Genomic DNA, 27,388 nt, shown 5'->3' with positions numbered 1-27,388 from the left:
TTTACCCATACAAACTAATAGAAAAATGATATAAATAAATACCCGGATGGCTGTTTGGTTTACTGAAAACTTGATAGAGATATGTTAACTTCCAACTAACATCTATGAAAAAGGTGTACTTACCTGTACTACTTTTTTCTACCCATACTCCAAAGCCCTTGCAAGTCTAATTTTATTTTCATAATATATTTGGCTTATATCCTATGTCCAGTGACTTGGGTATATTCCTGATTTCATCTTTTAAATAAATCTACAACCTGGCATTCTTGTATTCATTTATTCATTCATCAAAGAACCATCAAACATTTGGTATGTTCCAAGCATGGTGCTAGGGAACAGTGAATTTTTTTAAAAAAACACAAGGTTTCATCCTTCAATGGAAGGCAGACAGTGAGGCAGAGTTTACCCTAAAGTGTGATGACTCTTTCCACTTCTTCATTCTCATTGCAGTTTTTTTTTTTTTTTTGGTGGGGAGGTGGATTTTTCATATTCTCAATATTTCTTACTTCAACTGTAGACAAATTTGTTTTTTCCCCTAGCCTTTCTTTCTAACAGTGTTTGTTTTTAAATTATGCTTCAAACTTCTTGAGATCAATTTAGGAAATCATGACCATTAGATTTTCAGAACAGAATGGACTGACCAGAGGAGCACTTTTTTGTAGAACATACGTTTCCACTGCAGTTTTATGTATCTGCAGGTGTACACTGCTCCATAATGAAAGTGAACTTCTTACTATGGATTACCATCAAAAAACTTTGAAAAATATTTTAGTCAATACTTCACATTACAGTCAAAAGTTATCTATCAAATGCTTACATCAAACTGTACTCACAGACCTCTGTCTTTGCATTTCTATTTCCATGTCTTTGCACATGTATTTCTCTGCCTGGGGATGACTCGTCCTCCACTTTGCCACTAGCTAACTTCTACTCTAAGTTGGAGACCATCTTAGATGCTTTATCCTCTGTGTAGCCTTCCATGGGTGACTCTTCCATTTATACCTAAATTCTCTAAGCTGTCTTTCTTCCATCACTTTTACCTACCCCTATGGAAGAAGTCATTGTTTTGTAATTGCTGTTTTATCTGCTACTCTTTCCCACTAGACTGTAAACTCCTTGAAGGCATGAGCATTGTATTATTCATTTTGTATAACCTATGCTCAGCCCTATTTCTGGTTCTCACAGGCGCTTGACAGATTAATTAAATGAATATAGTCCTATTAAGTCAAGAATAACATGGTCCTAAGCTGTAGAGTGAAAGTTAATGTTTCCTTACAGAGCAGATTATTAAGCAATGTCTAGTCTTCCACATGGTCTCTGGAGTTTCAGAGCAGAAGAGGTATCTACAAACATGCCTGTTTTATTTATCTTTATGTGTTCAGAATTTAACACAGTGCCTGAGAAATAGTAACAAGTATGTGCATTGGAAAATATTGATTATAGGTGAGGGTGTTTCCTTCCCTTTTTAATATGGGCAGTGTGTGCTTTTGATTGGATGATTTTGGTTTCTAAGAACAGGCACAAAGAGAACTTGTGGTCTAGACAGACATGGAGTGTTCCTATATCCTGGTAATCCTGACCTCTCATGTCCTGCTTGAGGCAAGGGAAGCCTCCTCCATCAAGCATTTTCAGTTATCCTGGGGCAACAGTCTCAGTCATCCTCCCGCACCCAGGAGACAAGCACTTGACCTGGACCACCACATGCTGAAAGAAAGAGGGCTACACCTGGGAACATTCAGAACTCTGGTTCCCTTGTCAGTTTCCCAGACCTCCCTAAGGAACAGACCCAGACATGCCTTCTCACTTCTGCCCAGGGCTCACTGTACCCTCTAGGAGAGGAGGCTGTGCCCTGTGTGCCACCTAGTACTGGAAGACACTCGAAGAGTGCTAAGTTGACCTGCATGGAGAGGATTCTGGGCTGTGAAATGAGCACCCCCACGTTTTCCCAAACCAGAGATGGTCAGTGGCAGAAGTTTTACCCTTAGAAGCTTTCCGTTCGGTTGCTCAGTCGTGTCTGACTCTTTGCGACCCCATGGACTGCAGCATACCAGGCCACCCTGTCCATCACCAACTCCCAGAGCTTACTCAAACTCCTCTCCATCAAGTCAGTGGTGCCATCCAGCCATCTCATCCTCTGTTGTCCCCTTGCCCTCCCGCCTTCAATCTTTCCCAGCATCAGGGTCTTTTCAGATGAGTCAGCTGTTCACATCAGGTGGCCAGAGTGTTGGAGTTTCAGTGTCAGCATCAGTCCTTCCAATGAATATTCAGGACTGATTTCCTTTAGGATGGACTGGTTGGATCTCCTTGCAGTCCAAGGGACTCTCAAGAGTCTTCTCCAACACCACAGTTCAAAAGCATCAATTCTTCAGGCCTTAGCTTTCTTTATAGTCCAACTATCACATCTCACATCCATACTACTGGAAAAACCACAGCTTTGACTAGACAGACCTTTGTTGGCAAAGTAATGTCTCTGCTTTTTAATGTGCTGTCTAGGTTAGTCATAGCTTTTCATCCAGGGAGCAAGCATCTTTTAATTTCATGGCTGCAGTCACCACCTACAGTGATTTTGGAGCCCAAGAAAATAAAGTCTGTCACTGTTTCCATTGTTTCCCCATCTATTTCCCATGAAGTGATGGGACCGGATGCCATGATCTTAGTTTTCTGAATGTTGAGCTTTAAGCCAACTTTTTCACTCTCCTCTTTCACTTTCATCAAGAGGCTCTTTAGTTCTTCTTCGCTTTCTGCCATATGGGTGGTGTCATCTGCATATCTCAGGTTATTGATATTTCTCCCTTCAGTCTTGATTCCAGCTTGTGCTTCATCCAGCCCAGAGTTTCTCATGATGTACTCTGCATATAAGTTAAATAAGCAGAGTGACAATATACAGCCTTGACATACTCCTTTCCCAATTTGGAACCAGTCTGTTGTTCCATGTCCAGTTCTGACTGTTGCTTTTTACCTATGTACAGATTTCTCAGGAGGCAGGTAAGGTGGTTTGGTATTCCCATCTCTCAGATTTTTCCACAGTTTGTTGTGATCCACAGTCAAAGGCTTTGGCATAGTCAATAAAGCAGAAGTATATGTTTTTCTGGAACTCTCTTGCTTTTTCAATGATCCAATGGATGTTGGCAATTTGATCTCTGGTTCTTCTGGCTTTTCTAAAACCAGTTTGAACATCTGAAAGTTCATGGTTCATGTACTGTTGAAGCCTGGTTTGGAAACTTTTGAGCATTACTTTGCTAGCATGTGAGATGAGTGCAATTGTGTGGTAATTGGACCATTCTTTGGCATTGCCTTTCTTTGGGATTGGAATGAAAACTGACCTTTTCCAGTCCTGTGGCCACTGCTGAGGAAGTGAAGTGAAGTGAAGTCACACAGTTGTGTCCAACTCTTTGCAACCCCATGAACTGTAGCCTACCAAGCTCCTCTGTCCATGGGATTTTCCAGGTAAGAATACTGGAATGGGTTGCCATTTCCTACTCCAGGGGATATTCCCAACCCAGGGATCGAACCCAGGTCTCCCACATTGTAGGCAGACGCTTTACCATCTGAGCCAGCAGGGAAGTGAGTTTTCCAAATCTGCTGGCATATTGAGTATAGCACTTTCACAGCATCATCTTTTAGGATTTGAAATAGCTCAACTGGAATTCTGTCACCTCCACTAGTTTTGTTCATAGTGATGCGCCCTAAGGCCCGCTTGACTTCACATTCCAGGATGTCTGGCTCTAGGTGAGTGATCATACCATTGTGGTTCTCTGGGTCATGAAGATCTTTTTTGTATAATTCTTCTTCTGTGTATTCTTGCCATTTCTTCTTAATATCTTCTGCTTCTGTTAGGTCCATACCATTTCTGTCCTTTATTGAGCCCATCTTTGCATGAAATTTTCCCTTGACATCTCTAATTTCCTTGAAGAGACCTCTAGTCTTTCCCATTCTGTTGTTTTCCTCTATTTCTTTGCATTGATCACTGAGGAAGGCTTTCTTATCTCTGCTTGCTATTCTTTGTAACTCTGCATTCGAATGTGTCTAAACTTTGCCTTTAGTTTCTCTTCTTTTCTCAGATGTTTATTTAGAAGCTTTGGCCCAGATGTTTTTGTTGCTTTTAAAACACAAATACACTTACATTAATGTTTCCCCCTTTGTTTTCCAAAAGTAAGTTTTTTAAGCAGAAAGAGAGGACAGGACCTTGCGTTCTTAAAGGGTTAAGCTTAGGGGCCAGAAGTGGCTAAGGAGTGCCTAGGAAGGTGACCTGTTTAGCAGTTTTGACCAAGTTTTATCCTTCTTCTACCTCCATCTCTCCTCTTTACCTCATAGCCAGTTTAGACTTAGAATGTCTCGGAAAGAAAGGAGGCCTGGAAGCAAATATTCCCTCTTGTTTCCCAGCCTGCCTATGCTCCTTTCAGGATGGGAGGAGAAAAGACGCTCAGATGTCTTAAAAAGTCATTCACCCATCCAAGCATGTAGTTAGTAAGGATATATATTGAAAGCTTGCAAACCTGGTGCTTACTGGAGAAGGAAATGGTGATGCACTCCTGTATTCTTGCCTAAAGAATTCCATGGATAGAGGAGCCTATTGGGCTACAGTCCATGGAGTCACAAAGAGTTGGACACAATGTAGTGACTAAACAACAGCTGGTCCAGGCACTGGATATTACCAGCAGTGAACCGAGCAGCTAATGTCCCAAACCTTTTAGTTGTTCTCCCCTGGCCTGCATGTTTGTGACTTAACGGTACTGGTGTGAGACAACCAACCCTTGAGATGTATTGTGACGCTATAATCAGGGCTCTGAACATGGAGTTTGAAGATCTGGATTTAAATGTTTATATTCTCTCTACCTGTGTACCTTGAGTCAAATATCATACCTCTTCATACTTCTGAATTTTCCTTCCTGCAGTAGGAGATAGCAGTGCTCTTCTCATTGGTATGTTAGGATGAACACAATTAGAGCAGATGGCTTAGCATCTGGCACATAGCAGGCATGCAATAGTGAGGTATTTTCCTTTGATTTTTCTCACTCTGGAATCACAGTGCCTGACACAAAGTAGGAGCCTTATTAAGGGAAGTTCTCTTAGTTATTATCCAGGAGAATTATCTTCCCTTTGCATAGGGAGTTGGAGAAGAACCCCACCCATGCTTCTGGACATCATCTGCCTTCCTTGAATCTCTACCCTATATTTCCTTCCCCAAAACTCTTTCATGGAATGCAGGGTTCCCTACTTTAAGATTCTGTTTAGGTTGAGGTCAGAAACAACCTCAAGATCTGGTTAGATGAACTCCATGCTGAGAGATTGCCAAGAGTCAGGTTAAGAATCTGGCTTTGGAATTGGATGTCATCCAGGCCTCACACAAGCCCCGAACAATTACGGTTCCTTCAAGTGCTGACCTGGTATGACCTGCCTCAGATCCTACATTCTGACTGGCAGAAGGAGTCAACATTCTGCTTTGGAGAAAGGCTCCTGGACTCTCAGTCTCTGGGGAAGCCTGGGAACAGGAGGATAAAGATCAAAGAAGCAAGTGCCACTCAACTCCTGCTTTTTCCAGTTCTGGAAAAAGAGGAGGAAGGACTTGGTGGGAATAAAAATCAAAGATAAAAGGACATTTCATACGTAAGGTGCCGGTTAGTAAGTACTCCAGCAGACAGCCAGAAGATAGGAGTAGTTTTGTTTGCTCTTTCTGGGGGTGGTTCTGGCCAAGGCTCCTGCTGCTGATATTTTTCTCACTTACAAAAATAGTATTAACTTGGTTCCAGGTCTGTGCTTGGCTCTGGCTGCACAGCTGTCCTGAAAGGCAATAACAACCTGATTCCTGTCTCTGGCCCTCTCCCCCCCAGTTTTTCTTCTCTACCAGTTCAACTTCTGATTGTCCTGCACATCTTGAAGGCAGGCCATCTCCTCAAGGGGCCTTCCCTGACTCCGCTAAGCTGACTTAAGATGTCCTTTCTCTCCCTCCCATGATGTCTGAGACTTGCCTCCATTACTGTGCACATCACAGGTTTGTGTGTGATGTCTCATTTGTCTCATTTTTGAGTTTGTGGACTCTTTGAGAGTAAGCCCTGTGCCGTTTCATTCTTATATTCCAGCAACCAGCACAGTGCTTTTATTGTGGAGGACGGTTAACACCGTGCGTATTTGGTGAATGAGGGAGTGCATGGCGTCCCCTCCATGAGGGATGGATGGATGCTCATCTGAGAAACAGGGTAACCTCCCATTACAGAGGAAACTGTCCCTGCACAGTCGGTGTACCTGGCTCAAGTCTGCACGAGGCAAAGGGTTGTGTTGAGCACTCCCTGATCCAGTCTGGGAAGTCTGGAGACTCCTGTCCTTTGTGCTCCATCACTTTAGCGGGTGTTGGCCGGGAGCAAACATAGTGCCTTGGTTTGGCATCACTCTGATTCCAGATACTGGTTTCTTTGCCAGATGTTGATTTGGTTTAAATTGCTCATCTAGGTCAGATGTTGAATTGCCTTAAATCACTCAAGTTGCAGAATCAAACCAAAATGAGAATTTTTCATTTCTCCCTCTCCTCCCATCCCTTCCCCTCTGCTCTCCACTTCCTTCCTCCTTTTCTTTTTGCAGAAGAATTGGTTTAGCCCATCTTGCAAAAAGCACTTATGGTTCAGTGCCTTCTTAGAGAAAAAACATGGTTTATTCCAGTGAGCAATAAAATTTGCCAACTTCACATCTCACCATTGTCGGTACTCTAGAAGCCATACTGATTCTCAGAGCATCCTTATACACACTATTATTTTGTTTCCTTTATTAAATAAAACAATGAGGCTCACAAAGACTACCTAACTTACCTAAAGTCACATAGTTAACAAGTGGTAAATGCATGATTTAAACCCACGCTATCTGATTCCACACTTCTAATCACTGTGCCTTATGGAATGCATATTTGTTACAATATGATCTTGCCTAGGCTTGCATTTGACCTCATTTATACTCCAATATAAAACAAAAAGTTAAAGAATAGCACATGAGAAAGTAGCAAATACCAAAAAAAGAAATTATTTCAATAACTATTTACTGATGACTCACTCTACTAGTTGATGGGAATCTAAGGTAAATATGAGAGAAAACTAAGCTTCTGTGTACTTGTATCTATTAGTAGTGAAAATAAACATTAAATACACAACGCAATTATACATCCCAAGTATATAAGGCTTTGGGAAAATATGGAATAGGACCAAAATTGAGACTTGAAGAATTGTAAAAGGATTCTTAGAGCAAGTGATGTCTGTAATGTAATTGCAACATTTCCTGCCCTATAATTTCTTCTCGGGCTTCCCAGGTCGGGCTAGTGGTAAAGAACCTGCCTGTCAATGCAGGAGACATAATAAGAGATGCATGTTCAATCCCTGGGTCAGGAACATTCCCTGGAGAAGGAAATGGCAACCCACTCCAGTATTGTTGTCTGAAGAATCCCATGGACAGAGGAGCCAAGCAGGCTATAAGTCCTTAGGTCGCTGAAGTGACTTCGGACACACTTGCTTCTTGATAAAATGGAACTTATTTAATTGTTGAAACTTCCAAACTTCAGTGAGGTTTTATTCCTAAAAACAACAACAACAAGAACAATATCATTAGTAAAACAAGAACCACTACTCTCATTGGTGCTGCTCTTACTGTGTTTCTTACTTGCCTTCCATGTGCCAAGTACTGTGGCTGACACTTCACGTACTTTTATCTGTTGGTTCTCATGATGATCCTACAAGGCAGAAGTTACTTCCCATTTTATACACGAGGAAGCTGAAGGCAGAAAGAGTAACATCTCCACCATCACATAGCTAGTATCATGGCAAGATGTTGACCTGAGACTGACTTCAGAGCTCAATGATCTTTCTCTTTATCTCAGTGGTTCTCAGCCAGGGATGATTTTAACTCCTCAGCCCCACTCCCTTGGGACATTTGGCCATATCTGGAGACATTTTTTTGATTGTCATTTGGAAAAGAGGAACTGGCATGGCATGTGGTGGGTAGAGGCCAAGAATGCTGCTAAATGCCCTGCAGCACTCAGGACAGCCCCGCAATGGAAAGTTATCCAGCCTCAAGTGTCAGTAGTGCTGGGGATGAGGAGTCCTACTTTTAACTGAAACCCTTCCAGTGATATTATTTCCCTTCATCAATTCAGGTGGTTTTTTTTGTTTGTTTGTTTGTTTGTTTTTCCGTAGAAACCAGGAAGCAGCCCCAATTAACTGTCTTAGTGATATGTTAGTACTTGGTCAAAATGTTCTTTCTGAAATTAACTTTTCAGTGAAACTAGTTGTGAGATAAGAAACTGAAGACTTCTGAATAGGGAGTTTAAGATGACGCCCACCCCTTCTGTCTTACCCAAAGTCTAACACTAGACCACTTGTCCTTTCAACACATCAGATACACTTGCCCTCTGGCCTTTGCTTGTGTTGTTTGCTCTGTTTGGGGTGCTTCCCTCCTCCCCACTTCCACAGTCCTACTCATACATGAGAAATCAGGCTAAATGTCACTTCCACCATGGAGATGTCTCCAAACTTAACCTTATTCTTAGAAACCAAGAATCACTCCCTCCCTGTGTTTCTGCCACACTTTCACCTTTTTCACTTTTTACACCATTTCATGTTTTTTCTACCCATCATTCAGCAGAGTCAGTCCTCCGGGTATCAGTGAGTTAATGAAGATAGTAAAAGTGAGAGGATTTTGAAAGATCTAAAACAAGAATTGGTAAATCCAGGTATGGGAGCATTAAAAAAAATGTAAATACTTACGGCCTGCCCACCAAGGATCCTAAGCCTGAGTACGTGAGGTGGGTCCAAAAAACTGATTAGAGGATGGAAGGTGTCACCTGGTGCCCAGAGGAGAAGGCCTGCAGGACAAGTTGGCACTGAGCACACAGGTGAGAAGCAGGAAGGACGTGCAGCTTTCAGGCAGACAGATCTGACCAAACCAGAATGGTGCTAAGAAGGAGCCAGGCCTAGCGGATCAAGAGCTGGAGGCAGAAAGGAGTGCATCCAGCGAGAAATCAGAGGTGGATCCAAAGAGGCAGACCTTCTGTGAGGAATGGAGGGGATTAGAAGAGCAGATAAAGTCTCGCTGGCAAATCTAGAAGGAGAAAAGCAGTGTCAGTACCCAAACAGATAGAGTGAGGGTGACTCTGGGAGTTACTGGATGTGAATCAGAAGGGGAAGGAGGAGTTTGTTTGTGTGATTTTTAAGACTATTGTTTCAGGATGAGGTTTGGTTTAATGAGAACCACTGCTGCCTGTTACCAGAGCAGCTGCGTGAGACTTGTTGAGGGGCAGAGAGGGGAGAAGGGGGTGGGCAAGACAGCTTTGGGTTTCCTGCCCCCAGGCCCCAGGGCCTTCCCGGAACAATGTGCTCTGGATTGTGAGGGATGGGCCATAGCTGAGAGACCAGTCTTTCCTGTGGCCAGAAATCCAGGAGGAATGTGGGCCCCTGGGGCTGCAGCCAGCTCCCGTGGCCTATCCTTCTCCACTGCACAACGCAGGGTGTACAGCCATGAGCCTACCCTGAAATGGCGGTTTCTTTATTTGATACACATGCTGCTGTTTGGATAATGAGTGATCATAGGCTTCAGAACTGAAAGTTTGCTCAAAGACTTTCTGTATCAAATTCTTCAATATGAAAATGAGAAAACCAAAGCCCAGAAAAACAGTGAGTCATCAGGGTTGTCCCTCTCATTACCCTCAGGGTTGGAGTTAGAAACTGAGCCTCCGAAAGTATTGGTCAGGGGCCCTGCCCCCATTCTTCCACACTATCTCCAAATTAGGAAGAGGGAATGGTTTTGGGTATCTGGGGATGCTTACCGGTTGTAGAAAATAAGACGAGGTGAGAAGCAGGTATACTCAACACAGGTGCTTACATGAGTATATGTGTATGCAACTGTGTATGCACTGCATGTACGTGTATATGTGCTGGTAAATCCCTGCACGTGCATATACGTTGTTAATTCATCCTACACATCATATCCTATTTAAAGACTGTAATTAGGATCCTAGGTGGCCATCAAATAGGTAAACTAGTTGTTCTAAGCCACACATGAGCAAGTCTCTTCCATTTTGTCATCACAGTCTCCCTTAAAAGCTGGTAATAATAAAAGCACCTGGCATTCAAGGTTCTTCTGGGAAGTTCAAAGCAGTTTTTTTTTTGTTTGTTTCATTCTGTGCCCAGCTTTGTGCTCGGTACCTAAATAGTCAGTGTCATCAACTCACAACTATGCTGGGACATACCATTGTTTTCTGTATTTGATATACAAAGATATCAAGGTTTAAAAACTTTCAGCATGGCATTTCGATAAATGATAAAACTGGACCCTAGGTCCAAGTCTTTCTAACTCCAGAGTCTATAAGCTTTCTCCTGCTTGCCCTGCAAGAATATTTTTGTCTGCCTAGATATATCTATGCCTTTACTTACATTAGCCTGCAGTTACACAAACATATGTCTATATCTAAAGCAGAAGATAGAGCTTCTATAATATTTAACATTCTTCCAGGTAGTTGTGTTTCTAAATCCATTTTATGGATGAGAGAGTTGAGGCACAGAGTGGAGAAGGGACTTAATAAAATGTAAGCACAGCACAAATTTCTGGGGTTCTCCCAGTTGTGGGGAATTAAGACCAGGCTTATTGACCAAGCTGGCTATTTTTTGACTGCCTGCTGGAGAGATCAGTAATACTAAAGTTGATAAAATTTCATTGATTATTTTTTTTTATTAATATTGAAATGAATGTTGACACTAAACTTATTTGTGTAGTGACTTGCTGTTCTAACCATCATCAAGGTATTTTTTTTAACTCCATGAATGGTTGAGCAAACAGACACTCCAGCCGGTGAAGGAATTTGCTTAGGGATACAGGGTGAGGAAGGATTGTATTCAAGACTGTGATACTGATCTCTCTCTCCCCTTTGGTGAAGACTTTTCATCAAACAATGGAGAAAGCGCTTCCTCCTAAATAGAGCAGAATGTCGACTCAGTGTGAGTTCCTGGGCTCTGAGGCCCTGATTTCAAGTAAATCTGTGACCCTCATCAGCTTCAGAAACTTATCTGGTATCCAGAGGGAATTTTTAACCAGGAAGCTCTACTTATTCTGTCATGTATTAATATGTGACTGAAAACATGAGCTGTTGTTTTCCTTTGCTGAACTTGGAAACAAAAACAAAGACACACAGAATAACCCGGTCCCAGGTTCTGACTCTGCCACCACCTGTTAGGAGGACTTCCCACTCCAAGTTCAAAAGGTAGAAGACTGCTGGAAAAGTGTTTGTTTCAGGGCCTGAGGTCTAAGATTGCACTTGCGTCACTGACTGTGTGAGTAGGCTTACCCAACAGGTCCACTGTTTTTCATGGCACAGAAACTCAACACATGGTGTTTCACATCCATATAATATCCCCAAGTGCTAATGTTTACTTTGGGGCTTGCACATCCGCAGCTGTTGGTGGGAAAATGAACATCTCCAGTTATTGCTCAGGGGCGGCAGCCTCACATCTGAACTCCTGGCTGCTTCCTTATCATCTCTCCACTGGCCTGCTGAATTTCCTTGTTTTCAATTTTCTCTTAACTAAGCATTCATATGAGTCATAATAAAAGGTGAACAGGAAAGAAAAAATGTTTTCCTACACTGGGAATCTTGAGAATCACCTCCTGGCACCCTGCAACCAGTATAGATGTCTAGAGAAACTAGGGAAGAAAATTTTTTGGAATATCGAAAAATTGCATTAGTCTCTAGTAAGATCTTTTAGTAGCGTCTGCCCCACCCACCTTGATAACTCTAATTTTATCATGTTCTCTGCTATGACTCTGATGTAAGAATTTGATTTCTGAAGACAATGAAAATGAAAACTCTTAAGGTAACACAAGGCAGCAATTAAGAAGACATAACTGATTCAAATGAATCAGAAATAGTATGGACCTAACAGAAGCAGAAGATATTAAGAAGAGGTGGCAAGAAGACACAGAAGAACTGTACAAAAAAGGTCGTCATGACCCAGATAATCATGATGGTGTGATCACTCACCTAGAGCCAGACATCCTGGAATGTGAAGTCAAGTGGGCCTTAGGAAGCATCACTACGAACAAAGCTAGTGGAAGTGATGGAATTCCAGTTGAGCTATTTCAAATCCTAAAAGATGATGCTGTGGAAGAGCTGCACTTAATATGTGAGCAAATTTGGAAAACTCAGCAGTCGCCACAGGACTGGAAAAGGTCAGTTTTCATTCCAATCCCAAAGAAGGGCAATGCCAAAGAATGTTCAAACTACCGCACAATTGTACTCATCTCACACGCTAGTAAAGTAATGCTCAAAATTCTCCAAGCCAGGCTTCAACAATACATGAACCGTGAACTTGCAGATGTTCAAGCTGATTTTAGAAAAGGCAGAGGAACCAGAGATCAAATTGCCAGCATCCGTTGGAGTATCAAAAAAGCAAGAGAGTTCCAGAAAAACATCTATTTCTGCTTTATTGACTATGCCAAAGCCTTTGACTGTGTGAATCACAATAAACTGTGGAAAATTCTGAAAGAGATGGGCATACCAGACAACCTTCCCTGCCTCCTGAGAAACCTGTATCCAGGTCAGAAAGCAACATTAGAACTGGACAGGGAACAACAGAGTCAATTTGGAACCAATTGGTTCCAAATTGGGAAAGGAGTACGTCAAGGCTGTATGTTGTCACCCTGCTTATTTAACTTATATGCAGAGGACATCATGAGAAACGCTGGGCTGGGTGAAGCACAAGCTGGAATAAAGATTGCTGGGAGAAATATCAATAACCTCAGTTATGCAGATGACACCACCCTTATGGCAGAAAGTGAAGAAGAACTAAACAGCCTCTTGATGAAAGTGAAAGAGGAGAGTGAAAAAGTTGGCTTAAAGCTCAACATTCAGAAAACTAAGATCATGGCATCCGGTCCCATCACTTCATGGGAAATAGATGGGGAAACAGTGGAAACAGTGACAGGTTTTATTTTTTGGGGCTCCAAAATTACTGCAGATGGTGACTGCAGCCATGAAATTAAAAGACACTTACCCCTTTGAAGAAAAGTTATGACCAACGTAGAGAGTATATTAAAAAACAGAGACCTTACCTTGCCAGCACAGGTCCGTCTAGTCACAGCTATGGTTTTTCCAGTAGTCATGTATGGATGTGAGAGTTGGACTGTAAAGAAAGCTGAGTGCCGAAGAATTGATGCTTTTGAACTGTGGTGTTAGAGAAGACTCTTGAGAGTCCCATGGACTGCAAGGATATCAAACCAGTCAATCCTAAAGGAAATCATTCCTGAATATTCATTGGAAGGACTGATGTTGAAGCCGAAACTCCAATAATTTGGCCACCTGATGCGAAGAACTGACTCGTTTGAACAGACCCTGATGCTAGGAAATATTGAAAGGGGGGGAAGAAAGGGATGACAGAGGATGAGTTGGTTGGATGGCATCACTGACTCAATGGACATGAGCTTGAGTAAACTCCAGGAGTTGTTGATGGACAGGGAGGCCTGGCATGCTGCAGTCCATGGGGTTGCAAAGAGTCAGACATGATGAGCGACTGAACTGAATGGGTTCAAATCCTGATTCTACTTGCTGTCTATGTGACCTTGGGAAGTTGCTTGACACTCCATCCGTCAGTTTTTCCTCCTATAAAATGGGAATAAAAATCACACCTACCTCGTAGAGTTGTTTGAAGAATAAATGAGCTGGTATTTGTAAAGCACTTAGAACAGTGTCTGTATATTTATGTGTGAGCAGTGGGATCTCAACAGATTTACATTATGAATGATAGCAGTTGGCAAGAGAAATTCAAAGTTTCATTCCTTTATTTAATAAATATGTGATATCTTCCTTTTATGTGCCATGTATTATTATAGGAGTGTTAGATATGGTATTGAATAGAAACAAGTTTCTACTCTGTAAGAACTTCTATTTGCTGAGGATGTTCTATCCTGCTTGAAGTGTTCATAACCTCACATATGTGTGTATATTTTATATGCACTGAATGCATACATGCACATGCACACACATACATGTGGATGGACATGTTCATGCATGTGCTTATGTGAGTCCAGATGTTTTCATTTGTTACACACTTCTGTCTGCAAGTATGTATACATGTTGTGTTTGTGCATACACATGTACCTATATCTGCATGCTCTTAAATATGTATGTTTGGCTGAATGTTTGTATATATGTTTGTGTGTACATATGCGTGTACCAGTATACCCACACACATACACTTGAGCAAAGTGTATGTGTGGGTTTATGTATATATGCATATATACATTCATGTGTCTTTATCAGGTACTGCTACGTGTTACAAAGATCAGGTCTGTATAAACCAATGACGAGTGCCAGCAGTTGCTGCCAGTACAGAGAGTTCTGGAAAGTTTAATCCAGAGTGGTGACATTTGAGGAAACAGACCTTAGTGGAGTGAGGGAACATTTTGTGGTTTAAGAAGCAAGTAGCAATTAATTCAGTCAGCAAATATGTGTTAGGCCCATACTTGGCCCTCAGATGCCATACAGGAAACTGGGGCTACCAGGGTGAAGATGACCCAGTCCTTTCTCTAGAGGAGCTTAGCAGCTGGTAGACAAGGCAGACCTGTCATCAGGAAAATCTCATTGGAAACTGCACCCAGCTTTTCCCAGATGAAAGGGAAGTGTCACAAGAGTGCAGGGAATAGATCAACCACCTCTGCCAGGACAAGTGAAAGAAGCATCACTTAGGAGGTGGAAATGGGATAAGCATTTCAAGAGGCTGGAACAGAATGTGAAAAATTTCTGAGTGTGTTAAGGCCTGACTCCATCAAGGATCCTTTCAGTATGGCGAGCCTGCAGTTCATCTGTGAGGGGAACAGTGAGAGATGGCCCGGAAAGCAGAAGCCATGTACCATAGTATGGGTTCTGCGCTCCCAGCTTTGCCATTGGTTTTTAACAAGTTACGTAGCTGCTCTCCGCCTCAGAGTTCTTTTCTATAAATGGAGATGATCCTCTCGAATTGTGTAGACACCTTCTCCTAACACATGGTGAGCCCTTAAGTGTTAAGGGCTTCCAGGTCAGAAGCTCAAATGTAAAAAGCCTTGAATCCCAAGTCTAGGAGACTGGATGCTAAAATTAAGTTGGATCAACCATATCTGTTCAAGTAGCTTCCTCAGCACTGATTGTCATCTGACAACTATGTCAAGTGCTCTACAGGAGGCATTCGCCTTGGGAGTATGTCTATGGTTTGTAATACCAATGGATGATAGTCCAAAAGAAATAGAGCAGTAAAAAAAAAAATAATAAATAATGTCATCTCTATTTAAGCTTAAAACAAAAATTTACTTCAAGGTAATGAAGCAGATATTTGTTCTCCCAGGCCCTGGGAATTCAGAAATAACCTGCTTTTTTCTGCCAGGGCTTTGCACTCTTTTTTTTGCAGCATAACTTCCCAACCTACAGAAGTGTAGCTGGAAGAGGAAATACATTTCCCCATCTCTGACTTCCATATCTCAGCATCATTGTTTCTCATCCATCAGGTCTGAGGGTGGCAGTGATACTTTTCACTGTCTTGTACCCACCCTGATCTTGGCCACTGTCTTTATGAGAGAAGTTTTATCTCTGGTCCTGTCATCTCTTTCTTCAAATCCAAACAGAATGTACAAAGTCTGCCCATGCTCACTGTAGTCTGAGATGCTGAATGTTCTTCCACAATCCTTAAGGATTTCTATTCCCATACTTCTCAATATTCCATCTTCATTTTTTTGGTGGCAATATAAACGTTCCCGCATAGCTTCCCTCTGTTCTCATTTTGTTTAGAAATTATTATTTACTGAAAATGGAAAATACACAGAGGAGCAATATGAGAAAATAAGTCATTTACATTATTTCCAATTCTCTATAGTAAATTGAAATCATAATCCAGATAATAAAAAAAAAAAACCCAAATATTTTAATTTGAACATAGAATGACATAAGTTTTCATTTGTTTGTACATCTGATTCCTGATCTTATTTACTTGTTGTAGTGGTTTGAATATGCAGAGTCAATTAAGGAATTAATTAAAATGCAGAGTACTGGGTTCCCACAACCACCACTACCATAGATACTGAATAGTAGATTTGACTGTGGCCTAAACATCTGCCTTATATCCAGTCCCCACATGATACTAATGAACTTCACCACCAGCACCTTAAAAGATATGCAAGGGATGGTCAGAACTCAAGTTGGTTCCAGTCAAAGTTATTTGTTTATAATCCAGAAAGAACAAAATTGAGCCCAGGCTAATTGAAAGACTGCATTTAAAATTTTTTTATTTGAAAAGTAGAGCAATAAAGAGCTCTTCCAGTCTGGTATGCTTACTATGAGTTGGGCACTGCATAAGTGTTTACCTTGACAATTCTTACAACTCTGGCTATGTAGGTTCTTCCCACCCCTGTAAAGGTCAAAATGAGACTCGCTTCGGTTCAGGCGTGTGGGTGGGGTGAGAGGAGAACCTGGAAGGTCTGTCTGACTCTGTGTCTCCTGTTCTTACTGTCAGATAGATTCACCCAAGCCTGTGTTTACTGAGTTAGCCTTAGACAACTTTTTTTTTTTTTTTAATGTTGAAAAAAGGGAAAACATGGAGAATCTTTGAATCAAATGTTCAGGTCTAGGGAAAGCTGAGGTTCTTGTATTCTGTTTAAAGAGATTGTGTTAGGCTGTTGAGCTGTGTTATTACAGGTTCCTGGGCTGAATTTAGCCTAGTGAGTTAAAAGTGTGCCAGCCTTGTGACTCACCACTGTGAAAACTGCGGTGGGGAGGGCGGGCGACTCTGCCACCAGTGTCAGTAACATGAGTGAAGACTCCACACACCTTTTATATTCAGGCCTCTCACCACTGAAACTTGTAAAGAAAAACCCACACAATTCAATTCTGTGAAACACATTAAATATTCTTGAATAATATGTGTCTTATTCACACATTGTCTGGTTTACTGTGGTGTAACCTTATTGCCCAGCCTAATGCATGTGGGATAATAATTCTTTCCCTGTGTGCATATCTCTAAATGTAACACATGGAGAATAACATTTAGACATTTAAATAGATGATTATATTACTGTCCCCTACTTAGACTATGAGCTTCTTGTGGGCAATGAATCTGGTCATATTCATCTCCGTAACTTCAGAGCCCAGCACTTAATCCAGTAAGTATATACTTCAGTTAATGTTTTTGCCTATAAACATGCTAAGCACTATGCTGTTAATAGTTAGTGTGGCAAAATCAGCGATGTAAAGAAGTTCTTAGCCTGAGGACTAAGTTCTATAGGAATTTGGAAAAGGGAGAAGTCTCTTTCAGGAGAAACTGTAAGACAGTGGAAAGACAAGATACTAAAATTCTTTTAATAACTTCAGCATGGCAGTAATGTGCTAGGTAGTGTTCTTGCCTGGAGAATCCCAGGGATGGCGGAGCCTGGTGGGCTGCCGTCTATGGGGTCACACAGAGTCGGACATGACTGAAGCGACTTAGCAGCAGCAGCAGCGGCAGTCTACTTGTATGATCGTCACATCAACTCCAGCAGCTTACACAAGATCACACAACTAGTAATGAGAACCCTAGAATGTCAGCTGCCATAGTCCTTTCAGGAAGTGTGAGGGGTAGCCTTTGAACTGAACCCAGAGTAATAAATATCTTCTCCATTGCAAGCAATGACATATAAAGTAGTCTGGATGGAGATAATAGCATTCATGAAGCCACTAGAATGGGGTTGAGAAATGGTAAGCGTTTCGATTTGACCAAAGTCCATAATATCTCTAAGAGACTCCTGGAAGATGGGGTTATAAGGATCAAATAGGTAGGGAGAAAATGGCAGTATTTGAGCATCATGTTGAAAATCTGTGCTCCCCTCCTCTTTGCAGGCATCATCAAGCCACTGAAGGTGGTTTTAAACAAGATACTTATTCCAAGCAGACGTTTCTATATTTCCCAGAAGTTTGGGGAGAGGAACGTGCAAAGAAGGAGTAGCCTGTAATAGTGTTGTAGCAGGGGACCTTGAAAGAAATACAGGGAATTTGACAGTTTTTCTTCCTCTTCCCCCTTCTTTCTCCTCTTCCACTTTTCTTCTTCTCCTTCTCCTTCTTTTCTAAATTCACTGATTATGCAAAAGTTATTGAAAATTTTGAGTTCTCTTTGTATTTCTCCTATTACTAAATGTATGAAAGTATCTTTTTAAATTTCAAATGAATTTTCTCTCATAACTGGCAAAATATAATAAATAACTTATTAACTTTAAAGTAGTCAGAATAATTTATTCAATTTTAAGCTGGGCTTTCATTAAAACTTATTTTATATTCAGTGGAGATATCCACTTGACTTGAGGGACCATGATCAAAAGAGAGGCCCAGAGAATTTGGCTTGATATTTCTACCCTTTACACAAGACATTTGCTGATTTGAAATCTGCAGCTGAGATTCTGGCAAACTAAGCACCAATTTGGTAACCTCCCCAGGATGGAAGGACAACAACTTGAGTTCAGGGATCGTTAAGGATGAAAGATCCTGGTAAACACTCTAGACTTTTAGTTGGGACCATAAGAGTAAACTGGAAAAGACAGACTTTACTGAAGCCTGGCTTTGAATCAAGTCAGCACCTAATTAAATGCAGTTAAATCTTTCCCTCTTCAGCTAACTGCAAAAAGCAAAATTGTATTTTTTCTGGAGAAAGACAACATAAGAGGTTCAACTTACACATAAAATTTTTCATTTACAGTTTCTCCACCAAAACAATCTTAGGTGTATGCAAAATATAAGAATTTTCATAAATCAAGAGAAAAACCAAACCCACAGATGATTGAGGTGTTGAAAGTATTATACTCAAGAAATTATAGGAAAAGACGGAGAATTCAAAGAACTGGGAAATTTAAAAAGAACCAAATGGAAATTCTAGAGCTGAAAATGCAATAATTGAAATTAAGAACTGAAATTAATAGCAGACTCAATATAACCTAAGAAAGAATTAATGAACTGGACAGTAGGTCAGGAAAATATCCATACTGCAACATAGTATACACAAGGTTGGAAAATACACAGGAGTATGAGATATGGGTATGGTAAAGGGATCTAGCAGAGATGTAATCGGAAGCCTAGAATGAGAGGAGATATATTATAAGCAGAGCTATATTTGAAAAGATAATTTCCAAAAGTTTTCCAAAACTGGTAAAAGAACTCAAGCAAATCATTTTAACATTTGAAAAAAAGGGAAAAAAATTTTTGAAAAAAAAGAAACTGTTAATGAAGTTTCATATTTAAAAAAGAAGAAAATGATAGGATTATTTTAATAACTGTTTAAAGAAAGACCTTTCATAAATAAAATGTAAGACAGATTCATGACTTTAAAAAAAATCTTGGCAAACGTAGAAACGTAGAACTTTTTTTTATTCTGATTAAGGATGCATACAGAACAAAACACTTAATTCAAATATCAAACTTAATGGTGAAATAAAACTTTCCCATTCTCACCACTTTTATTCCACATTTTAGTGTATGTCCTAGCCAGAGCAGTAAGTCAAGAAAAATATAAAGATTATGAGAAAGACATACAATTGACATCATAAATGACATAAGACATATATAGAAATTTTAATATTTTATAGATAAAGTATTAAAATCTATAAATAATTTAGCAATATTGCTATTCAAAAAGTCAGGACATAAATAAATTTTATTCTCATAAAGGAGAAATATTTATTTAAAATATTAAAATTTTAAATAGCATAATTTACAGTAATATAAAAAAATCCAATACCTAGAAGTAAATTTAATGGCAGATGTTAAGGACATCTATGCACAAATCTATGAAACATTATTGAAAGAAACTGAAGAAGATACAAATGAATGAAGGGATATATGATGTTCATTGATTGGAAGACTCAATATTCTCCTTTTTTTGTTCTTTCCAGTTTCTTGTATGGACTCAGTGAGTCCAGTTCAAAATTCTAGCAGATTTGTGTGTGAGGGGGTAGGAATTGATGGTCAAATTTTGAAACTTTATGGGAAGAGCCAATAATAAACAAGATATCTTTGGAGAACAAAGTTGGGAGAATTTAATACTACCAGATATTAAAAAAAAACTTGTTATAAAGCAATAAAGGCTGGTTTTATGGCACAGGTTGACAGACCAGAGGAAAACAGATTAAGGAGTCTAGAAACAGACTCACTCATATATAAACAATTAATTTATTACAAGGGTAGTACTGCAGATCTGTGAGGTGTGTTAATTAGATATCAATATGGGGAAAATTGGATGTTGCCCCTTGCCTTATACCATGAAAGTCAAAGTGACTCAGTTGTGTCCAACCCTTTATGACCCCATGGACTATACAGTCCATGGAATTCTTCAGGCCAGAATACTGGAGTGGGTAGCCTTTCCCTTCTCCAGGGGATCTTCCCAACCCAGGGACTGAACCCAGGTCTCCTGCATTGCAGGTAGATTCTTTACCAGCTGAGCCACCAGGGAAGCCCAAGAATACTGGAGTGGGTAGCCTATCCCTTCTCCAGGAATCGAACTGGGGTCTCCTGCATTGCAGATGGGTTTTTTTTACCAGCTGAGCTACTAGGGAAACCCCATACATTAAAAATAAATTCCGGTGGATTTTATATACAATTTATAGACAATGGACTATTATTCAGTAATTAAAAAGAATGGCATCTTGCCATTTGTGCCAACATGGATAGACCTCAAGGGCATTATGTTAAGTGAAATGGATAAGACAGGAAAAGACACATACTGTATGACTGTAAGATCTCTCTTATATATGGAATCGAAAAATAAATCCCAAGCTCATAAATACAGAGAACAGATTGTTGGTTGCTAGAGGCAGGGGGTGAGAAGTAGGAGAAATGGATGAAGGAGGTCAAAAGTTAAAAATGAAAAAAAGAAATGAGGAATGGATACCAAACCTTCCCAGCTAAGTTCTAATAACTGACAGTGGTTGAGTACTTCAATGAATTGTGAAAATGACTTTGAACCCTTTCATCATTTATATTTTTTGCATGTTCCTCCCTCTGCCAGGGTAAAAGCAAAATTTACTAGTTTATAGTTTTTTGGGTTTTTTTTTTTTTTCTATAGAAGTTTCTTTTCTTCTCACTATTCTAGTTTAAGTTTTATCCTAAAAAATTCCAGGTCGCTAATCAGATTATTTTCGTTCTTAAAAAAATTTGGTTGCATCGCTTGATTGATAACAGCCCAAATGAACTCCAGCCACACAGCTCCAAAGAAAAAGAATGCAGTAAAGAAGAAAAGAACACCTGTGGGCCTGCCAGATTCTAGGTTGCAGATTGGCAGATGGCAGAATGTGGGGAGGCTGTGGATGATGATGAGGACTGGCCAGCTTTGGGGGACAGCGCCCAGTGACAGCATAACAGGTGTGCCTGGACAGTGCAAGGTTGGAAGGCCTGGCAAGTGGAAGCTGCTTCACGTTGTCTGTTCAATTGCTGCTTCTGGTCCACACTGCTGATGGCCTTGGGAGTTCTCTCTCCAAAGAGTGCCCAAAGAGATGCACTGACTTGGACACACTCCAGGTTTGCCCAGAGATGCTTTGAAGTGATGGACTGGGTGTTATTTTTTTTAAATCACTCAAGAATTCTTCCCTTCATAATAAAGAATTTAGAAGGAGTGAGAGCAAAGGCAGAGTGAAAAAATAGTATGAACATACAGCATCTATCCAACAGAAAGAAGTACCTGTGTGTACCAAAAACCCTGCCCAAGAATACCCACAACTGCATTCCTACAGTCTCAGGGTTGAAAGAAAGCATGATTTCCAGAGCCAAACAGCCTGATTCTTATTCCACATATCACCTGCTCTCTGTGATCACTGGTCAGTTACTTACCCTGCTGGCTCAAAGGTTCTTGTTTCCCAGATGGGCCTCATAACAGTAATTGTGAGGATTCACTACTACGATAATTTACATAGAGCACCTAGAAGAGTTCCTGGAGCAGGTAAATGCTACACAGGTGTTAGCTCTTACGATGATGGTGTTGTAGAGAAGACCTAAAGCTTTTGAGGTAGGCTGCAGCAAGACCTGGAGTGAGTGGCCACAGCCAAAGTAGAGGAGACCTCTGATCATCAGGTCAAAGAGGAAACAGGCCCTCAGTGGAGAAGCCTATCTAGACCCACACACGGTGAGACCCTTCCTTCTGCTCATCGATTGCTGTGCTCCTTTGGCAGCCATAATCAGGCTGCTGGGTACACGCATCCTTGGCTCCCAGGGGATTGTGAGCCCTAGGAGAACAGTGATTATGTTTTTTCAGGTACTGTTTCCCCTGCAGTGCTGAGCATGCTGCCTCATGGAGAGCTGTGCTCAGTAAACGTTTATCAAATTGGATCCGACCGAATGGAGGAGGGAGAGAGTATTATTCAGGGCCTAAGATGTGATCACAGCACTTTTCTTTCAAAACAAGATTGCCCTTTTACACTTTTACTTTGAAATCATCACTTCGCTGTTACAGTTGAGGTATTAGAGGCTCAAGGAACTCAGCTCATTTGCTCAAAGTCATGTGGCTGGAAATGTCTCTTTCTCGCTGAAGTCCAGGGCTCTTTCAGACCATCCCCCTTACCCCCAGAGCCCAGGGCAGGCCCAGAGAAAGAAGAGGGGAGCCTGGCCAGGGCTAACTATCCCAAGAATGCGGATGTCGGGAGCAGGTGTGTAGGTGGAAAGGGAGGGCTGAATGTTGATCTCTTGTCATTTCATCTGCAGTTTTTGAAAAATCCCAGTGTATTCCTTGTGGGATTTTCTATAATTCATTTTTGCTCTCGTCTTCCATACTATTTATTTACCTAAGCCTTTGTTCTCTTTGAAACTATTTGAGCCACATGTCATTCATTCGCTGTGTTAAAACCCTGGGCCCTTTATCCTGCTCAGGTTTTGTTTTGTTTTTCCTCTCTCCAGCTGCTCTGCATAGCACTTAATTCTCCGATTCTCTGGCCTGACTCTTATCCAGCGATGGGTCGCCTTACACTCCCACCCCCACTCCGCCAGTAATAGGGGCCAGGAACAGAGGATCCACCTTCAAAAATCTATTTTTCTTTTTTGTCTCCTTGTTGTCTGAAGCGTGGCACAAGGTTAGATCAATCAGTCTGTGTGTAGTGAAGCCCTGTAACCCTCTCTAGGGGAAATCCTAGCCCCATATAAACTTGGCTGGTTTTGGCTCTGGGAGTGAATTCCAGGCTTTGAAGAATCTGTCAATGTTCAACTAACCCCACAAAACCTCTGGACGTTTTTTGATGGAACCAAAACTCAACACCAAGGGAGGAGGCACTGAGTGTGGCTTCAGAGGCTGGGGAGAGAGAACTGGGGAGCCAACTGTGATATTTTCCTCTGAAATTTCAGGCCTCTTCCCCAGGTTCAGGTGTCCAAAAGAGTCTGTCTGAGCAAGTCCCGTCTCCCGTTAGTGTTGTCCTGAACCATCTCACCGGTCTGCTCTGTGTCTTTGAGGGGACTGTCAGGGTGACTACTTCCTTTTTCACCTGCAGAGAGCCTTCAGATAATTTGATAAATGAGACCATTTGTCTAGGGCCAAGAAAAGATTACTATCTCCCGGGAGAGGTTGGACACTGATATTTATCTAGCAGTTTTTACGTCCCAGGCACAAGACTGCTTGCCTTACGTGTAGGGTGACCATGCATTACCCCTTGCTCAGGACTTGGGACAGGGGGCGTGCTTCCTGGGATATGGGGTGTACAGTGCTATTCTGTTGTTGTTCAGTCACTGAATCATGTCCAGCTGCGACCCCCTGAACTGCAGCACACTCTGCTTCCCTGTCCTTCACCATGTCCTGGAGTTTGCTCAAACTCATGTCCATTGAGTTCAGGATGCCTCATCCTCTGTCGCCCTCTTGTCCTCCAGCCTTCAGTCTTTTCCAGCATCAGAGTCTTCTCCAGTGAGTCAGCTCTCTGCATCAGGTGGCCAAGTAGATGCGGTCACTCCCCCCTCACACCTGAGAGAACTGAGGCCCACAGAGGCGAGTTAGCTTCTGCTATGTGCTGTGCTTATGCTGATGCGCTAGCTTATGCTGTGTAGTGCTCATGTGGTGGACCTGGGAACCCAGTATAAATTGTCTGCCTTCTGCTCCAGAGCCTTGTCCAACCATGTTCTTCAGAACACAGGGTTGCATCTTCTTCAGATTCCGTAGGCCAGTAGTTCACATCATCTGTTTCTCTTACCTGTCTATCTCTAGGCTACTGGAATTGCTTTTCCTTTCCTATTCTCTACCCCTGCTGACTGAGGAGACTCCTGCCTCCCCTCCTTCAGGAGGTCCTTCCTGACCATCCAAACTAGGTCAGGGGTCCTGGCTCCATACTTTGATTAGACAGGTTCAGATCTGAGTCACTGGTTGTTCCTTATTGTCTTGTGTCTGCCTATGTCCCTTTCGTCGCTCCTAGACTGGGATCCAGTAGTATAAAAGGAAACAGTTTTCATCTTTAGCATTCTTGCTCCTCACAGTGCCTGGCTTATAACTGGGAATCAATAAATAGCTCTCAAATTAACTAACTTAGAAAACATCAGAAGGCAACTGTGTGATTTAGAGTCACAGGTTTAGATCTATGTAAGGATTTATTCCAGAAGACACATTTGTGATATTTGGACCAGTTCTCTTAATTTTATTTCTTTTACTTAGATGGTAAGTGATTTTTGTGACTTAACTTGGCTATTTGGATTGGATTTCAACTTGACCGTTTTCCATGTCTAATGCCCGTGAGTGAAAAATTGTTTTTTATGATGTTACAGATGAGAGTGTCCAAGTAATCTAGAGGCTGTGTTGCGGTTAAGAAGAAAGGAATTTCTGAAATCAAGTTTTTCCTTAGTCTTTATTGTGGATTTTGCTAGTGTTCTCTGAGTCTCAGATTTCCAAGCTATTACATATTATAGCCTACCTTTGAGATTTGATCTTTCTGGGTAGAAGGGAGAACAGAGGAGTGAGACCCAGATACAGTTATCTGAGGGTCTCTTCTTTGTTCTCTGACCTTCCCAAAGGTCTTGTATTGGTGTCTGATGGGTGCAAGTCTTGGACAAGTGTGAAATTTAGAATCGATGTTCATCATCACCAAGTTGTACTGTAGGATGAATGATCCTCAGTTCAGTTCAGTTCAGTCGCTCAGTCGTGTCTGACTCTTTGCGACCCCATGAACTGCAGCACGCCAGGCCTCCCTGTCCATCACTAATTTCTGGAGTCCACCCAAACCCATGTCCATTGAGTCAGTGATGCCATCCAACCATCTCATCCTTTGTCATCCCCTTCTCCTCCTGCCCTCAATCTTTCCCAGCATCAGGGTCTTTTCAGATGAGTCAGCTGTTCACATCAGGTGGCCAAAGTATTGGAGTTTCAGCGTCAACATCAGTCCTTCCAATGAACACCCAGGATTGATCTCCTTTAGGATGGACTGGCTGGATCTCCTTGCAGTCCAAGGGACTCTCAAGAGTCTTCTCCAACACCACAGTTCAAAAGCATCAATTCTTCAGCACTCAGCTTTCTTTATAGTCCAACTCTCACATCCATACGTGACCACTGGAAAAACCATACAAACATGTTATTGTGGGTTTTAGGAATATAAATAGCTTTTGGTTTATTATCAACAGTGTTTAAAATGTTAGCCTGAATTGTTCCTACTACCTGGTATCTCATTTTTGTGATCCCCATGAGCCCCCCATTATTCTGTCATCAGTTGTACACACCCGGACAGAAAACAAATGTTCCAGTCACTCTGTGTAAGCCCAAATCCCTCTGGCAGAGCATGCAGCATGCTGAGGGGGAATGCCTGAACAGTCGTGCCAAGCCCTGCTTTAACACCGAAGACTGAGATTGGTCAGTAGTTTAACAACAATGGCAGAACTATATGGAGCAAACTGTGATCCAGGTACCAATCTGGCTCACTTCGTCTTCACAATAGTGCTTGGAGCTACATTCTGTTGTCATTCCAGTTTCATAGGCGAGGGAACCGAGACCCAACAAGGTTAAGTGACTTGACCAACTTGCAGACTTGAAGTCAGGTGGTCTGATTCTAGAGCACTTGTTCTTCACCATTATGCCCGAAATAGTGCAAGTATCTTGTAAAGTCTGTTCACATCTCATTTAAACAAAAACCTTTCCTATTATCTTTCCCGTTCTGGGGATGGGGGCGTGGGTTGAGGGGAACAGAGGTGGTGGCAGTGTCAAGGTGTGTGAAATTTCTTTGTAGAATTTTTACCTAGGATTTTTTTTACACCTACTTTAGGATTTAGATTAGATGCATTCTAAGTGGCATTTCTTTCAAAGCCAAAGTGATGCTTCATCAAACACCAGGATCACAGAAATCTTTTCAGCTGTTTCACTCCCCTTCATTTGTTAGGCTTGAGATGAACGCTTTGGGCTTGCTGTAGTGGATTATGACAGTAAATCCTGAAAGAGATCTGAGTTCAGCTCTGCTGTCTGTGAATACTTGAAATTCTTGTAAGTGGTTGGAAAGAAAGGAACTAGTTTCTCTAGCTCCATGAGATTTAGCATTGGGTGGATCTGTGTGTTGTCTTCCCCCACTCTGACTCTGAAGGACCTTGGACAAGTTCCTTGAACAACTTTTGGTCTCATTTTCTGAATTAGTAAAACGGTGTGATAACAGCTACCTCTCGAGATCATTTTAAGAATTTAATACAATAATACTTGTAAGGTCTGAGACACGCAACAGTGTTTCAATAATCAGAAGGGTCTTAGCATCTTTATTTTTACCAGTGATTTTGACAGTTCTAAACAAGGTGAGTTGTGAGGCTCCAGTAAGATTTTCACCATCACTTATAAGTTGTCCTTCAAAACTCTATCTTTTACTGTCAGTCGTATTTAAGACACAGTGTATCTGCCCATGATTAAATCCACTACCTTTATCTAGAAAACATCTTGTGTTTCACTAGTATTATATACACCTTGTGCAACATGCAGTCATTCGTTTGTTAAACAATAACCGAAATTAGTGAGCCTGCCCTGGCCTCAGTCTGCTCAGAGTCTGCTAGAGGGAGACAGCTGTGCAAACAGCTACATTACAGATAGAAAAGGTTGACCAGTTCTCCCTGACTGGGGTGCTCAGGGGAATGGCTTGAAGGCACAGTCTGGGAAGACTGTTGATGAAAGATCTGAGTCTGCACCCTGGAGCCCATGTTCCCCTGGTAGATTGTTGGGGGATGGAGTGTACTAGGGGAAGAACATTCCAAGGAGAAGGAAGAGCATGAGGTAATGTTCAGTGGCATGGCTGAGCAAGGAGCATTTAGGAATAAGTAGGAAATCCCTACATTTGTGCCAAGCACACCTGAAGGTCCCATTTGTTGAGTACTGGTAGAGTCCACCTACATCTCACTTAATCCCCACCCACAATTTTGTAAGGTAAGCATTGTTATCCAGAATCTTTAGATTTGGAAATTGAGGTT

General features: G+C 41.5%; 1 protein-coding gene across 9 annotated transcripts in view; it reads left to right on the top strand.

The window, feature by feature from the left end:
* The window catches only part of FGGY (FGGY carbohydrate kinase domain containing), a 475,197-nt gene that overhangs the window by 236,562 nt on the left and 211,247 nt on the right, over positions 1-27,388 (top strand). The gene's annotated exons all lie outside the window — the stretch shown is intronic.

The sequence above is a fragment of the Dama dama genome, chromosome 20 (genome assembly GCF_033118175.1).
Source record: "Dama dama isolate Ldn47 chromosome 20, ASM3311817v1, whole genome shotgun sequence".
In the NCBI taxonomy this organism is placed as follows: Eukaryota; Metazoa; Chordata; class Mammalia; order Artiodactyla; family Cervidae; genus Dama; species Dama dama.
The sequence above is the reverse complement of the archived record's forward strand: the minus strand, read 5'-3'. Positions and strand labels throughout refer to the sequence as shown.